Raw genomic sequence first — 16,625 nt, 5'->3', positions numbered from 1 at the left:
CCACCTCAGTAGGAATCAATACCCACTTCTCTTATTTGCACTCAGTTTTCTCCAGTCAGCAATAATCTTTAGTTATTACTCTATATAATATTATAATACATTTAATAACAACTAAAAATTATTTATCTGGGGAGTAGATAGATGCTGCCAGCCATTTAAGTGTGCTCTTTCCACATCAAACTGATTGTGGCATGGACTCTAATTAAGTTTCCAAAACAGATATCCACACAGAGGCACACATGTATTTCGAAGATTACCTTCCTCCAAACACAGGAGATTTTTCTGACAGCCATGCGTTGTGTTTCACAAACTCAGTAAGCTTGCCCATGGTTTGTCATTGTTATTTGATGAGAACTCAGAGCTGCTTTGTAAATTGCTCACTCACTTGACCTGAGAAAAATGGGTCTATGCCACTTAGAACAGCAAATTAACTCTGAAATATGACCCAGTCCTGAGGGAGAATTTTGGCTTCATTTGTGAGTTCTGACCACTCTGATATGTAAAGCTGATAGGATTTGTTTTCTTTTCAGTGAATTTTCATTCTTCCGAATCTAGATGTCAATGGGGATAACTTCTTTGGTTGGCATTCCCGTGAAAGTAAAAGTAGAGCATTAAACCATTAAAAGCATGTGTTCTCTGTAGTCTCAGAAGTGTAGCTTTTTTAAACTTTTTATTTTGGGGTCACCCTTCATTAATAGCATTCATCAGATTTATCTGGTTCCAGGTCAGAGAGCTCAGTAGTGGTGGCATTTTCAAAATATTTTAATCATAGTTTTTCAGCATCTGTCAGTTGGTAGCGTCTATTTGAAACTTTCAGTAGTGACATTCCATATTTGGAAAGGCAGCATGTATACTGGAAGTAACACTTGTGCTTTGCCAAAAAATTTAAAAGAACCTCAGTGTTCCAAACTTGAGATGTCCTTATGTAAGCTATGACAGGACTACTACATGCCTACTCAGTGGAATATTATGTATTAGTCAAAATGGTGATCATAAAATTTGTTAAATAAGTTGGACAAATGTTTATTTAGGTTGTTAAGTAGAAAAAAGCAGGATACCAAAATGTCTGTGGAATATGGTCTTAAATTTGAAAGTAAAATGCACATGTGGGAAAAGCTACAAAAATTACACCAAAATGCCAACAGTTGTATTTGAGTTATGAGATTATAGGATTGTCATCTCAATGTTAATATGGCCATATTACTTTTATAATAAAATTAATTAAAAAGGATGGACTTCAGAGAGATTAATCTAGATTCGAATTGCCACTCTACCATTAGTTAACCAGCTGTTTGACCTTAGGCAATCTACTTAACTGGCTTCCTGGGGAACTGAAGACCGTATATCCCCCCCCCCCCAAAGAGTGTTGTCGAGTCAAATGAGGTAATATTCCTAAGCCGCCCCCCTACCCCGATGCAAATAGGTAGCACGGTGGTTCCCACCCGCCCCAGCCTGCCATTCTCTGGTGAAACAAGCTTTGCCCAGCACATACCCAACAGCCATGTATGATGCTCTTTTAATATCTCATTTCTATTTTGTCCGGTTGGGGCCTCTCCCTAATCTCAGTAAGCACTTTTGACCTCTTGGAACTTCTGTTTTAGCAGTGACAACTGATGGTTATTTTAGAGAAGTGTTTAATGAGTATGACTGCTTGGCCTTATGTGACAAGTAGGGAAGTTTGAAGAACTGGACTTCCTAAAAGTCCCAGAATTTCAGCTGTTTAAATATATGTATTTGGTTGACAGAAATACGCTTGCTAATTTGAGAACACCCCTTGGCTAGTGAGGAGAGACCATGTTGTATACTTGCTAAACAAGCTGGTGATTTTCATGGCCCTGAAAGTCTTTCTAAGGGACAGGTCCAGATACAGCTCCCTCTGGAACAGCGCAGGGTTAGGTGCAGTGACCGCCCCCACTCCGCCCCCACAGTCAGAAATCCCTGAGTGACTTTTGACTCCCCAAACACTTACCACTGATAGCCTCCTGTTGACTGGAAGCCTTACTGATAACATAAACAGTCGAGTAACACATTTTCTGTATGTCTTATATGCTGTATTCTTACAATAAAGTAAGATAGAGAAAAAATGCTATTAAAATCATTAAAAAATACATTTATAGTATTTATTGAAAACAGTTTGTGCATAAGTGTAGTTCACACCCATGTTGTGCAAGGGTCAACAATAACATGTAAGTGTTCTGTCAGGGTCCCCAGGGGCTGCGTGTGAACTCTGAGATGTTAAATTAAGCTCTTAAGACTTTGCAACGATATGAGATCATCATGTTGAGCACTTGGTGTAAACAGGGACAGAGATGCTCTCTGAGATCCTGACTTATTTCAGGGTAAGTGTACTTGGGGTGGGGAAAGGAAAAGTCATTTTGTGATGTAACCGCCAGCTACAGCTTGGCCAGGCACTGGAAAAGGTAGTCTTGCCCTGCATTTAGGGAACACTTTTAGCAAAGGTTCAATAAAAGATGCCCGTATTCACATGGACCCAAGTTATCCCACCTGCTTGGGCCAGGACCCAGAGTGTCTAAGGTCTCCCCTAGACTCTCAGATTTGCAGTCTAAGGCAGGAGTGCATTCCTGGCCTACTCAAGGCTAGAATCCAGGTCTCTGAACTCTCAGTTCATGTCTTGCCCTGAATAGCAGACTCTGCTTCTGCCTCTAACTGGTCTCATGAAAGCCACTAGAAATATTGAGCCTCACGTTTATTATAAGAAGTTTAATCTCCAAGGGTCCTTCTAGATCAAAACTCCAAAAATTCAGTAATTCCTTTCGGTATTTCCTTCTTCCTTCTTCTTCTTTTTTTGAAGTATCAGTATCTTGGGAAGTACAAGTAATTAAACCATAGAACATCAACTATACATTCTTTCCCCTTAAAAGTATGAGGCTCTGAATCAGGCCCCTGCTCTTCTACAGATGGCTTGGGGAGATCAGGACCTTTCTGCTGAAGGCCACAGTTCCCCATGGCCAATGTACTTGGCCACACTAGGGCCAAAAATGGCATGAGGCAAGTCATAATGCAGCAGCGAGAACTTTTTTCAGTGAAACAGGTTGTTAATAGGTGGAAAGTGAAGCTAAAGAAACAATTCCATGTATAATATTAACAGAAAAGGATAAAAACAGGAATAAATTTAACAAAACCCAACCAACTGGTGCTATCTCTGGGGACAGTGGAGAATTAATGGGTGTAGCTCTCCCAGACAGTTCCCCAGACTGGACTCTATTTCTGTACCTGTTATCATTACCCAAGGGGAAATGCTGTATCAACTTGTATAATTGTTGTTTAGCATCATCTGGACATGTATTGTAGTGTCGATTTATATTTAACAAGCCAACAACACTCCCATGATTATTTTGTGTGTCTGATACCAAGCGTATCTTCTTCCCACTTTGGGTGTAGGGCGAAGTCCTGACTAATTTACAGGGTCAGATTAAATCTCAGGAGTAAGATGTTCACGCAGAACGTGAACATCTGTGATTTTTCTTTATCTTTGTTCCTACTTCTACTTAGGGTGTGATGAGGCATTGAATCCATCAGACAGCAGGAGGATCTATGTAATGAATTTTTACTTGCCCTGGTCATTTTAATGTAATCGTCCTTCTTTTAAAATGCTTCATTAAATCTATTGTTAGGATTGTAAAACGGCCTAAGAGATAGAGGAGGGCTTTTCCATTTGCAGAATTCAACAGACAGTTTCTTAATTGCACCGCTTTAGGTGAACAGTAATTAAGTGGGTTGGGAGAATATGCAATATTTATTTATAGTAATATAGGCACGTCATGTATTTATAGTCATTACTGGGCAGTCTACTTGGTAACATCCTTTTCGAGGAAAAATGTCATGGCTATTAAAAGGAGCTCCTGTTTCGGGAAGGTCTTTGAATCTAGCTGTGAGTATTAACAGATTCGGGCACCCTTGTACTGTAGTACCATACACAGTAAGCATTTTGCAAGGAACCTACCTGTACTTGTAAAGTTCTAAATATGCTTTTAACTTTTTAAATTTAAAATGTTTGTGTTAAATATGTTGGCCAATGTCAGTAGCCTTTGGAGCATTAATGACATATCTTACTTTTAACAAAATGAAAGGAGAATAACTTTCATGGTTCCTAAATTTTGTAATAACTACAATTTTATCAGCTTATTCCTAATGTGCTTTAATATGGCAGATGTATCAAGAAGATAGAAAAGAAATTTCCTGCAAAACACTCAGGATGTTAATACCAACTAAAGCCACTGTTTTAGGGCTATTTTGAGGCCCAGATGAAAGCTAGAAATCCTCCATCCAGAAAAAAATGTACAGATACATCCTCACAAACATATAAAATATGCTACTTCAGGGCTACCAGAGCCCTGAATGCTTCTTCCTGGATCCAAAGATGTGAATCCTTGATCCACATGGAATTTGTACAACCAACCCTTTTGTGTTCTGTGCCCTCTCCCCATTCCTAGACTCTTTCTTGCCCATGTTTACAAATCTATTTTTATTTATACCTTTTTCTCCATCAGGCATTTTTACTCAATGTCTTCATTACCAGTTCAGTCTAAATATGATAGAAACTGAGCTCCTCTCATTATTTCCTTAGCCATTATAGGTCGTCATCAACTTCTCCCTCTGCCCTGTCTCCCCAGAAGCTAAGAATGTGCATGCTCTCTTACTCCAGGCTTCTAATAGACGGATAACTTTTTATCACATGTTCTATCAAGAGCTGCCTCCGTCATGCTTTCTGTTTATCGACATGACCATAGTGCAGGCCTCAAACATCTGACCATTCTTTAAACTGCCCCAACCTCCTCTCCCCTGCACTCCCTTCCCCAGCACCATCCTGCTACGTCTCTGGGACTCTCATCCCTCCTGTGTGTGGTCCAACTCACGAGGGAACCCTTTTACCTTGTCCCCTGCCTCCTTGGCCATCTTAGGTGGTTCTTTGTCACTGCACACAGCAAATTCAAAGTCGCCTGCCCCTTCAGGCTCCCCTATTCTCATTTCCCCCAGAGACTGTTTCTTTCCCCAGATTCCTTGAATGTCCCTTCCCAGCCACTCCCCTCCCATCTTTCAGCACCACTGATACTCTGCCCCTGTCTAGGACACATTGTCAGTCTTCTGACAAGCAGTGGCTGGACCTCTTACATTTTCTGTTCATAAAGTCACTGAACCTGCAGGAAGATGGGTCCCCAGGACTAGGCAGCCTTACTTCTGTCGAAGTCTGTGTTTTTGTTCACTTAGCAACTTTTTCCTGCCACCTACCTGGGTCAGTTAAGTCAGTAGTTTAATAGAGATACTTCGGAACATCTTTTTTAAAAGTATGGGGTGAGGCACTGGGAGACAATACGAAAGAAGTCAGCCCCTGACATTCCCCCTGTGCACAGTGACTCCGTATTCACTCCCAGGGAGTGTGGCCGTCGGTCACTCTGCGACTAGCACAGAGCGAGGCACAGGGCAGGCCCCGGAGCGTCTGATGAAAGAGCCGTGTGAAGCACCGCAGCACATCTATTCCAGTATTTCACAGAGTCAGCTGGAGGTGGCCTTTGACATGATCTCCTCCGACTACCCCGTTTGACAGCTGAGCAAACGGAGGCTCGGGGAGGTCAAATGACTGGTGCAAGGTCGGACAGCAATGGAATCAGCTTTTGAACTTAGGTTTTCTGACCCCCAGCCTCCCAGTCTCTCATTTTGCTACACTACAAATGCTCAATCTATGGTTCTTTTTTCCTTCTCTTTCATCTCTATACTCCACATTAGTGCCTGTTTGGTGTCCAATAGGTATTTGGGGCTCTTAACCCTGCCTTCGGTTCTGCTGCACCTTAATAAGCCTAAGTACTTACTGTATTTTTTGGACTATAAGACGCATCCCCCACCCCCATCCCCGGCCAAATTTGGGAGGAAAATGGGGTGCATCTTATAGTCCGAATGTAGCTTACCTGGCTTTCAGGGGAGGAGGGCGGTGGAGCAGGTCGGTTTTTTTTCTTTTCCTATTTTTCTCCTCTAAAACCTAGGTGCGTCTTATGGTCCGGTGCATCTTATAGTCCGAAAACACGGTAATAATTATCTAACATTTTGAGTAGCAGATGGTACTTTTCAGGTTGTTTCGCATATGTTTTAGCATTAGATTTCACCACAAACCAGTGACATAGGCTGAGCAGGTATTATTCTCATATATCCCAGAAGAAGTAATGACTTGCTCGAGACCAAGCAGTTAAGTTATAAGGTGAGGTGAGAATTCAGTTCTCTTCTACCAGAGGATGATAGTGGATTAAAACTTCTGAAAATCTGGCTTCAGGCTCTGGAATCTTGCCTTCCTCTGTGTAAATATAAGAAACAGGCTTTCCTATTTTCTAACAATTTTCAGTTTAGTAGCTCATTCTAAGGCGTGTTCTGAGGCACACTGGTCCCACGAGATGCTCCGTGAGAAGTGGATTGTGTGATCAGCGGGGAAAGTCGCTTGCTATGTCCCCCTCTTGGGGATTCCCAGTGTGCGTTTCAAGGCTCTGAGAAGTCCTACTGTAAAGAAGACTGTTGAATGTATTTTCTTAATTGTGTCAAATACACTTAACCTAAAATTTATCATCTTAACCATGTTTAAGTTTGTTCAAACAATCTTCAGAACTCTGTCACTTGTAAAACTGAAATGCTGTACCTCTTACACTCCCCATTCCCCCCTTTCCCAGCCCCTGGCAACCACCATTCTATCTGCGGCCTCTGTGATTGTGGCTAATCTAGGTACCTCATGTAAGTACAATCAGACAGTGTTTGTCTTTTTTATGACTGGCTCGTTTCACTTAGCATGATGTTCTCAAGGCTCATTTGTGTAGTAGTAGCATGTCTTGAACTTTTTCTCCTTTTTAAAGTCTGCTGAATAATATTTCATTATATGGATAAACCACATTTGGTTATCCATTCAACCCAAGTTCACAGTTAAATTACTTCCAACTTTTGTCCGTTGGGTGTGCAAATATCTCTTCAACCCAATTTCACTTCTTTTGGATATATACCCAGAAGTGGAATTGCTAGACCATTTGGTAACTTTATTCGTAATATTATGAGGAACTGCTGTTGTTTAATGTATGTTTATACCCAAGTTTCACAAACTTATTCGATCACGGAATTCCTTTTTCACATTATAACTTTGAGGATTGCACACACAGGCCGCTCAGAAAATACTTTGGGAAATCTGAATTGAGTAAGGATTCCCACTTTTTCCATGGGGCAGCAAGCCTTAGGGTGCTGGCTTGCAGTTCAACCACAAAGCTCCAGCCGAAGGGCAAGGTTGGCAGTGTCATCCCTGGAACGGCCAAAGCAGAGGAAGCACCCAGGGTACACAGCTAGTAGTAATAAGAGTTCTTCCACTTGAGACTGATGCTGTAAACTTGGCACGGTGTAGAGGCCGCTGTGGAGCCGATGCTATTGTCTTCACTGTGAGACTGGCAGGTTTGTTTGACAAGAGCATAAAGAAGAGTGAGTCTTCCTGCCTTTATATGACAAGGGGCCTGGGGAAAGCTTTATGGTGAGAATTATTAGAATTCAGAAATCACCATTTCTTTCTTCTCCCCAAAGAGGAAAGAATGCCATCTGGTCAAAATCTAAATGGGCTCCTCCACAGGGCTGGTGTTGACTCAGTCCAATTCGCCCTTAATGTGGTCTCTCAGTAATTGAGGGGTAATTGTAAACACTATCATGGGGTGGGGAGGCAAAAATTCCCACAGGGTTGGTTTACCTTCCACACACAGAAAGGGTATGTGGGGCAATGACAGTAAACTGAGGAAAGAAAAAATTCCCTACCCCCAAAAGTTGCTGTGTAACCTCAGATGTCCTGGTGGTCTGCCTTGCTCTGGGACCAGTTCAGGAAGTCCCAGGCATTGGTAACCTGGAAGAAGGCACTACATCGCTGAATACCCCGAATGCTCAGTGTCACTTCTCTGTACGCTGGCTTAAAAATTGGCGAAGGCCTGAGTGACTCTAGGGGTGCCTAAAGAGTACAGCTGAGGAGGTCACTATAGCAGTTATAGTGTTAAACTGTTTTTAATGTTGATAAGGATGAGGGCATGGGGGAACATAAGACCATGGAGTGGATATGTGGTCCCACAGAGCTTTGACCCAGCCTGCAACAGGCCATAGAACAGCCGGTCTCTGAGCTGCCTTGACCGAGAGCAGATGATGACCCCTCCCGTTGGGGGTTGAGACTTTGGTGAGCTCTCTGAGATCCAGAGATGTGCACCTGCTGGTGCACAAACTGTTATTATACATGAGGCTTTACTCTTCTGTGAATAAATGCTATAGCTTATTCTCTCTGACCCCCTTGTTTTCATGGGCTCAGATTGGCCGCCTCCCACCTAAGCTGTTTCCCCAGGATCTCAGTTCTGTACGGAGGCAGAGATGAAGTGCAGAGAACACTAGCGAGAGCTTGGGAAACTGTATAACCTTCTCATCTCTGAAGGTCCCTTTCTAAGGTTCTTTCCAGCTCTTATCGATTTGTGATTTCCTAAAAAATTAAACTAAAATGTTTATTGAGTGTCTAGTGTGAGTGAGACACTATGCGAGGTACTTGGGATAAATTGATGGACAAGGCAGCTTAATCTAGTTGGGGAAAATGGAGAAGAGACAATAGCAATATATGTTTGTACATAAGTTAATTATGTAATTGTTAGAAGGTAATATGTTCTGTGCAAAAAAACAAAATAGTGTGGTAAGAGGAATTGGAAATGTAGGCAGGAGGGAACTTTTTAAAATGTAGCAAAGAGGAACTTGTCCATCATCAGAGTTGTTAGAATATCAACTACATAATTATTGGGAGGCTGTCCATGAGAGGCATCTCCTGTGGAGATTTGTAGAAAAAGTTTACTTACCTTCTTAGATTCAGGCATATTCTTGTATAAATGTGGAGGGATTAATCAGATGATCCTTTTGAAGGCTTTCTTTGTAAATGATTTAGTGGTTTGTGCAGGGCTAGCTCCAGAATTTGAGCGTGCACGCGCATTGATACATACACACACGCGTAGGTATGTGTGGACACCTAAGGGGCAGTACAAGCCATAGCTGGAAGGCCCCAGCTGCTGGCATACTTCCCAGCCAGCTGGCGTGCCATAATAATATAGCCCTCCCATCCTGCCATTTTACAAGAACTGAAACACAGATGCAGACTGATGACTCACCGGAATCAGGGTGAACCAGGGATGGGTAGTGGGACCTGGCCCCCGCCCCGTCCTCTGACTGTCAGTCCCCCACCCCCCTGGGCCTCCCTGCATTCCTTTCACGAAGACTGCTTCCACTCCCGAGTGTGCGTAATAATGAAAGTGGTGTGATGCTCACTCTAACCCATACTCACTCTGCATCCAGACCTGCACAGCCCAGTTTCGGAGTGATGTTGGGGTCAAACAAATACTGTTCAGTGACAAGGATTTCCAAATAGCAAATTCTTTACTTGTATTTCTCAGTACAACAGTGGGGGGAAAGACTCCGCAGCGGCACTGTAAATCCCTCTTTCCCCCACCGGCTCTCCTCACACCCTACAGCCCTTAAAGTCTTACAGATGTTTCCTAACTGTTACCCACATGCTCTTTCACCTTTCCTCCTGGTTCTGCGTCACCCAGGCCAGGGGCAAGACTTTCCCAGGAGGGTGGGCAAGGGGAAGAACCAGGAAGGCAAAGCTAGAATCCGCTTCAGCAGCTGGGGGAACAGAGCCTGGGAGCATGTGTTCTTAATTTCTGCTCCCTCACACCACTGTTTACTGCTGTGCTGTGCTAGTCATTCTTCTGTATTACCTCATATAATTTAATCCTCGCAGACATCCTGCGTGGTGGTATCGGCGTCTTCATTTCACTGGTGAAAAGACTGAAGTCAGAGAAGTCAAGTAGCTTGCCTGGTACCCTGCTATAAAGAATGCTAGGATTTGAGCCCAGGTCCATCTAGTTGTAAAAACTGTGTTCTTTCTCCTGTAATGTAGGACCTGTAGGATGTGCCCTCTCAGTATTATACCTTCCAGAAGCTCCACGTTATTTCCGTTGCCAAATTTGTCTGGGTGGGAAGCACAATTTATAAGTAAACTAACTCTTTGGGTTTGTTTGAGGCTGTTAAGTCTGTTTTCAGCAAAGATCTTGAAAACTTGGTAGCTAAATGGAAAAGTGGATGTTCTCCAAGGGCTTGTGGAGTGGAATCTTTGTCTGGTCTGGAAGCACAGAGAACAGTCTGGGTCTCTGCTCAGGGAGATCCCAGGAAGTTCTGTGGGCCACCCCTCCCATACTTCAGAGGCAGGAGCTTCCTGGCTCTTTCGGTCTTTTCACAGGTTTTACGACCAACAGAGTGCTAATGTTGGGCCTGGCAATCTGGGGAAATGCCTACGATGCACAGGGGTGGAAGCTTGGAGGAGCTTTCAAGTATACAGGAAACTTTAAGCAGTTCCTTTGTCGCTGGAATAAAATACAGATACTTTATGACAAACACACTTGCTCAATGTGTGAATTTGTGAACTTGATACAAATAAGAACCTTAGGAATAAGGGTATGACAAGAATGCATTCAGTGGCCACCTAATGTTTAGGGCAGAGAGGTAAAGGGGAAGGGACAGGAGAGCAGAGATTTAGCACAACTAACCCCAAGCAAATACAAAGAGAAATCCAGAGTAAGTATGAGAGCAAGTAAGGCAAAATAAATGAGGCAGGGAATGAACAGGGCTTCAAGATAAGCAACAGCAGAACCACATAGCAGCCAAAGACAAGGGACAAGACAGAGAAACATTCTTATAGACAGAAAGACAAAAGCACAGGAAGCCAAATTAGGCAAGAACCTCACCCAGTGCTAACAAGGTGCTGTACAGGGTTCCGTTCTAATGTATGACAGGGTCAAGGCTTTTCCCCAAATTTCCCTAGAAAGTTGCACCTGATGTGTAGAAGGCTTTCACATGAGTGCCCTTTTCATATGCCTGAAAGTGTATTAGTTGGATCGGGAGGAAAATCATGTGAAAGTAGAAGCATTAATATCTATCATCATCCAAATTGCTCCTTAATAAACTCTGAGGACCAGGGCAAAATGAATGAACTTAAAATAGATTCTATGGCAATGACCTGCCTGATGATGTTATCACAAATGAGTCATTACCAAATAGATTCTTCATATCTTGTACTAGTTGTTTTTCAATTTTCAACATTTTGCAATAAAGATTTTTAAGGATCATGCACTCACGTAAGAGTATCAAGTGTAGATACCTTTCCTTTGCGGAGATGCTACGCTTTTCCAGCTATTTTCCTAGTTAAAAATGGCACTTGACTTCTGAATGTTCTGTACCATGGTTGATGACATTATGAACTTCTGGCTCGCAGTTCCTGAGACATAGAGCTACGATGAACTGATTAAAAATAGCATTCTAATGAAATTGTTGTGTGTGTTGTTATAATGTAAGTCAGCTGCAAGGGGGAGTTTTTTCCACAGGAAATTTGATAAACTGAAAGTCAACATGAGTGTTTATATATTTTCTGTGAGGATTTCTGGCCCTTCCTCGTGTTTCCCTTTTTAAAATTACCACCTAATTTGTGCTTCCCACCCAAACACATATTTGAACCCTTGTAGCAGCCAGCTGAGTTCTGTTGTGTCAGCATGACGCAAGAGTTCCCATTAAATGTTTAGCAGCAGAGTCTGTGAGTGCGTCACCTCTTAGAGGAGAGCAAGTGAGCCATTTCTAGTTCAATATTGGGCATGTAAAAACTAAGAAAGATTTAATTCTTGGTTTTGGTCAGGTAACACTCGTTCTGTTGTATGTGTGTACCACAGCTTTTTTGTCTGCTCGTCTGTTGATAGGCACTCGGGCTGCTTCCACGGCCTGGCTGTTACATAAATAGCACTGCAGTGCGCACAGGGGCTCATATATATGTCCTTTTGAATTAGCATTTTCTGCTTCTTCAGATAGACAACCAGAAGTGAGGTCACTGAGTCATAAGGTAGTTTCATTTTTAATTTTTTCAGGAACTTCCATAGTGTTTCGTGGGAGGAACTCCGTCCCGCGGAGCTCCTTCTGGCTGCCGCGGATGAGAAATAAGTCGTCCTGGACACAATCTTGCTGGTCCGGCAGGATAGGGGGTGGCTATTCCCTCTAGTGAGGAACGCCCCGAGCCCTTCTCCCAAACGGCTTTTATTGGGAATGGCATGTGTAGTGTATACACATACGTGCATAGCTCATCAATCCATACCACAAGGCTATAGTCGTACAAAAACAGGTATTATCTACAGATAACAATTGAAGGACACAGAGATTTGTCATAGGTCGGGGTCTGTTGGTCATGCTGGCACCAAATGGTCTTTAAGACGGGTTTCATGAGATAAGGAGTTTACTCCTTATGCCTTGAACTTAAACATCCGGTTTATATCAACAGAGCCCTACAAAGCAAAGCAGAGCAAGCTTCAAAGGATACAGTGTATTTATCAGGCCTGATTCCCATGGGAACCCTCCGTGTTAGAGTGGGGTCATATCTGCCACCTGCGGTACCTGGTTTTCCAGGGAGACTTACTAGCCCCTTTCAGAGCCTGCTCTCGCAGGGCTGCCATCCCCAAAACCACACAGAGCGGTCCCCAACAGTGTTTTCCATAGTGGCTGTACCAGTCTGCATTCCCACCAACAGTGCACAATGGTTCCCTTTTCTCCACATCCTGGCTGACACTTGTTGTTTGTTGATTTACTGATGGTAGCCATTCTTCTAGAGGGTAATATGCTAAGTGAAATAAGTCAATCCGAGGAAGACAAATACTATATGATTTCACTTATATGTGGAATCTAAAGAACAATAGAAACGAACAAACAAAATAGAAATAGACTTCTAGATACAGAGAGCAGACTGATGATCACCAAAGGGGTGGGGGTTGGGGGCTGGATGAAAAAGGTGAAAGGTTGAGAAGTACAGATTGGTAGTTCAAATAGTCATGAGGCTGTAAACTACAGCATGGGAAATGTAGTCGATAATATTGTAATAACTCTCTATGGTGCCAGGTGGGTCCTGGAAATATCAGGGGGCGCACTTTGTAAAATGTGTGACTGTCTAAATACCATGCTGTATACCTGAAACTAATATAAAATAATATTGAATATAAACTGTATTTTTTTAATTTAATAAAAGTAAGAAAGGATGATCTTTATCTATTGTTTCTTTGCTCTTAGCCTAGCAATGTGAAAAGTTACGATTTTTTTTTTAAAGAGGAAAAAGAATAAAGTTCTTACTTGACATTTTCTCCTCAGTGCCAACTTGTAGTCATAATGCTGGAGGTGGACCATAGACATATTTTCCCTACCCCAGTGTTTTTTAAAAATTCAATACAGCATTTAAAAGTCAATATTGCCGTAGCCAGTATGGCTCAGTTGGTTGGAGCATCATCCTGTAGACGGAAAGGCCATGGGTTTGATTCCCGGTCAGGCCACATACCCAGGTTGCAGTTCAATCCTGGTCAAGGCACATACGACAAGACAACCAGTTGGTATTTCTCACATCAATGTTTCTGTCTGTCTTTCTCTTTCTCCCTTCCCTCTCTCTAAAAGCAATGAAAAAAATGTCCTCGGGTGAGGATTAAATAAGTAAGTAAGTAAGTAAATAAATTAAATAAATAAATAAATGTCAGGACATTTCACATTTTTTAAAATCCATATCTATGGCTTCTCTTTAAAAACAGGTTAATCTGGCAACACTGGGCCCATTGCCTCTTGGTGGCCATTGCTGGGCCTGCAGCTGAGCTGAGTCTGTCCCGTCAGTGGCTCCTGACACTGGTCCCTCTGTCTGGTTCTTCATGGGTGCCCAAGCCCGCAGTCTGTGGCCTCAAGTGTCGATTGTCATTCATGATCACATTTTTACTATGGATATTTTGCAAAATGGACAAGTATTCTCCTGTACTCATTTGGCAACATGGGAAAACAGAGACGGCAGCATAATTTTACTTGTTTCCAGTTCACATCGTTCATGCGCATTACCTGTTCAGTGGCATTTAATCTGAACCCCGCGTTCACCCTGCTGCAGTCTTAATTCCACCAGTGCTGTTCCACTCAACAGCCATATACCAAATTAGAAAGTCCTCCTGCTTTGTAAGATGCCCTTTCTTGGGGCCTCATCCTCCCCCGTCTCCGTTACAAGGTCTGATGACTCGATTGACTAGCCTCCCTCCCTACACTGTCCTCCCGCGGCTGCCCAGACTCCACCCTCCCCTGGATTTCCTTCTCCTTCTGGCTCATCTCTCAGTCTGCTTTGCTGGCTGCCCCTCCACTGTCTGCTTCAATTACTGATATTTCTTCCTTATTGAAGTATTATATGAACCTCATATAATATTTTTTAAATTCAGACAATTACAGAGGTATATGAAGTAAAAAGATTGTATACATATATGTATGTATTTATTTATTTTACCATTGTCCTCTCCAGTCCCATTCCCAGGGGGAACTAACCATGGCTAACCTCCACGTGGGTTTCTTTTCCCGATCCTTTTCTATGTAATGCCGTCTGTCTGTTGTTGTGCAACATCAGTAGGATCATTTTATAGATATTGCTTTTTTGGCTGGGAGATGAACCTGGTCAGTATAAATAGATCTCTACCTTACTCACTTTATGATCCACCAGCTTCTTAAATGTTGGTATTTCCTAGCATAGCACATTGAATAATCAGAGTACTTAACAAATTGTTGTTTTTATGGTTGCGTGTCTGTTTTTTCTAAGACTCAAAGCTGATAGGACCAGTATTTTTCTATATTCCCGTCTGTCAAAGCACCCATCAGTACAAATTCAGTGAGTGAATGAATGAGTGTTGGTATTTTGCCCATTCAATTATATCATTCTCATTTATGTTATACATTAAGCTATATAATAATTTAAAACCAAGCTAAAATATCCTAAGTTCTATAGTAAATATGGTTTCATTTAATTACTGTAAGGTACAGTTAATTTATTTCTCAGATCATTTCCTAACAGTAATATTAATTTTGCTTTCTTCATTAAGATTACCCTACTATGCCAAAAGAATTCTTTACACTGCTTGTTTTGGTTGGGAGAAGTATTGGTGGCTGTTTTTTTTGTTTTGTGTGTTTTAAATGAATGTGTGTTTTGGCATCTTTCCAAGGCAGATAGTAGTTTGTGTGCGATTCATTCTTCATAAAAGTATCATTTGTCTTTAAAGAAAATAGAAATGCATGATGGTTGTACAAACAGAACTGAATTAATACATCTCTTCAGTAGGAAAATAGATGAGGGTTATGAAGTGAGCCTTGTCGGATACAATTTGAGCTCTATTGCTGAGAGTTCCCATGCAGTGTGTACTGCTGTTCAGGGCCCCGATTTAAGGAGAAACCAGTGAAAACATCTATGATCTGATCACGCTGGGATATCATCCAAGCTTGTGTCACGGTCGTGTAATGTTCCAGGGTTGTGGGATGAAGAAAATAACACTTGGTGTTTGGAGTTTATCCTTAAGCTGTTTTTGTCAGGGCTGGATGAGTTTCTTGCTCCTGAGTTGAAATGAGACTTTCATATACTTTCAATAATTTTCTCATCACCAGACCCACTGGAGGAGACACCAAGGGTGAGTGTGTGTAAATAATATTTTTTAAAATTTATTGGTATGTAAAAAGATGGGGGAGGTTAAGACTAGTCTATCATCGGTAACAAGCTGAAATCAGGGGGTCACCAACAGCCCGTATCATGGCACGAACCCAACTTGCGTAGTTTGAGAAATGAGTAAATAAACACAGATTAGAAAGTAAAGATGCAGGAAAGTCTGCAATGCACACATGTGTCTGTTCAACTAATTAAAATTCCGCCCAAGGGGTTGCTAGAGTGGCTAAAACTCAGTTTAATCTGGGTCAAGGTCTTGGGGAAGGTGGTGCAAGTGCTATGTTTTTAAAGAAAAGTTTAGAGAGGAAAGAATATTTAATTTCAGGACACTGTCATAAAACAACAATCTAAGATCTAGTTGGAGGCTCAAAGTGAGTCCAATACTTAGCAGAGGATTTAAATACTGGAATAAGAGTTTGAATGACTTTGACAGGGAATTAATTAAAATGATTGTACCCATACTGATATATTTGTATAGCATACTATCATTTGCTGACTGCTTTTGAGGATATTAACTTTTATCTGTATTAAATCTCAATGAACTTCAAGCCTCTGTGAGCACCGAATCCCCAGGGTTGATGGTGGCAGCCTGCCTGGAGGTAGAGCCTGAGAGAGGAGACATGAGACAAGACTGTCTGGGCCTCTGACCAAAATGAGCACATAGAGAGGGGCAATGTAGCAGGAGAAGATGATCAAATATAGCCAAGACTGACAGAGAGAACACTGACAGGTGATGAGCTCTCGAGAACAAGGGAAGTTAACTTGCTGGTGAACTTTGTAAGAACACTTTTGTAGCCTGGTGAATTTGAGAGCCAGGGCCCTGATGGGGAGTTGCAGGGCTGTCTGAGAGGGACAGAGCTAGGAAGGAGAGAGAGCTGATGGACTGAAGGTAAAAGCAAGGGAAAGAAGAAGGGGGAAAATGAGTATCAAATGATATTTGTAAGTCACGGAGTTGCCAGGATGCTACAGTTTAGAGAAACGGCAGCATGACAGCATGAGATCATGTTTGGTATTGTTTATTTGCAGTTTGTTGAGTTTTGTATCCCTCAGGAAATAG

The 16,625-nt window shown here is 42.1% G+C and overlaps 1 protein-coding gene across 4 annotated transcripts in view; it reads left to right on the top strand.

The window, feature by feature from the left end:
- The window catches only part of FYN (FYN proto-oncogene, Src family tyrosine kinase), a 201,274-nt gene that overhangs the window by 38,964 nt on the left and 145,685 nt on the right, over positions 1-16,625 (top strand). The gene's annotated exons all lie outside the window — the stretch shown is intronic.

The sequence above is a fragment of the Desmodus rotundus genome, chromosome 11, assembly GCF_022682495.2.
Source record: "Desmodus rotundus isolate HL8 chromosome 11, HLdesRot8A.1, whole genome shotgun sequence".
Classification (NCBI taxonomy): domain Eukaryota; kingdom Metazoa; phylum Chordata; class Mammalia; order Chiroptera; family Phyllostomidae; genus Desmodus; species Desmodus rotundus.
Note: the sequence above shows the minus strand (reverse complement) of the source record. Positions and strands in the feature narration are given on the sequence as shown.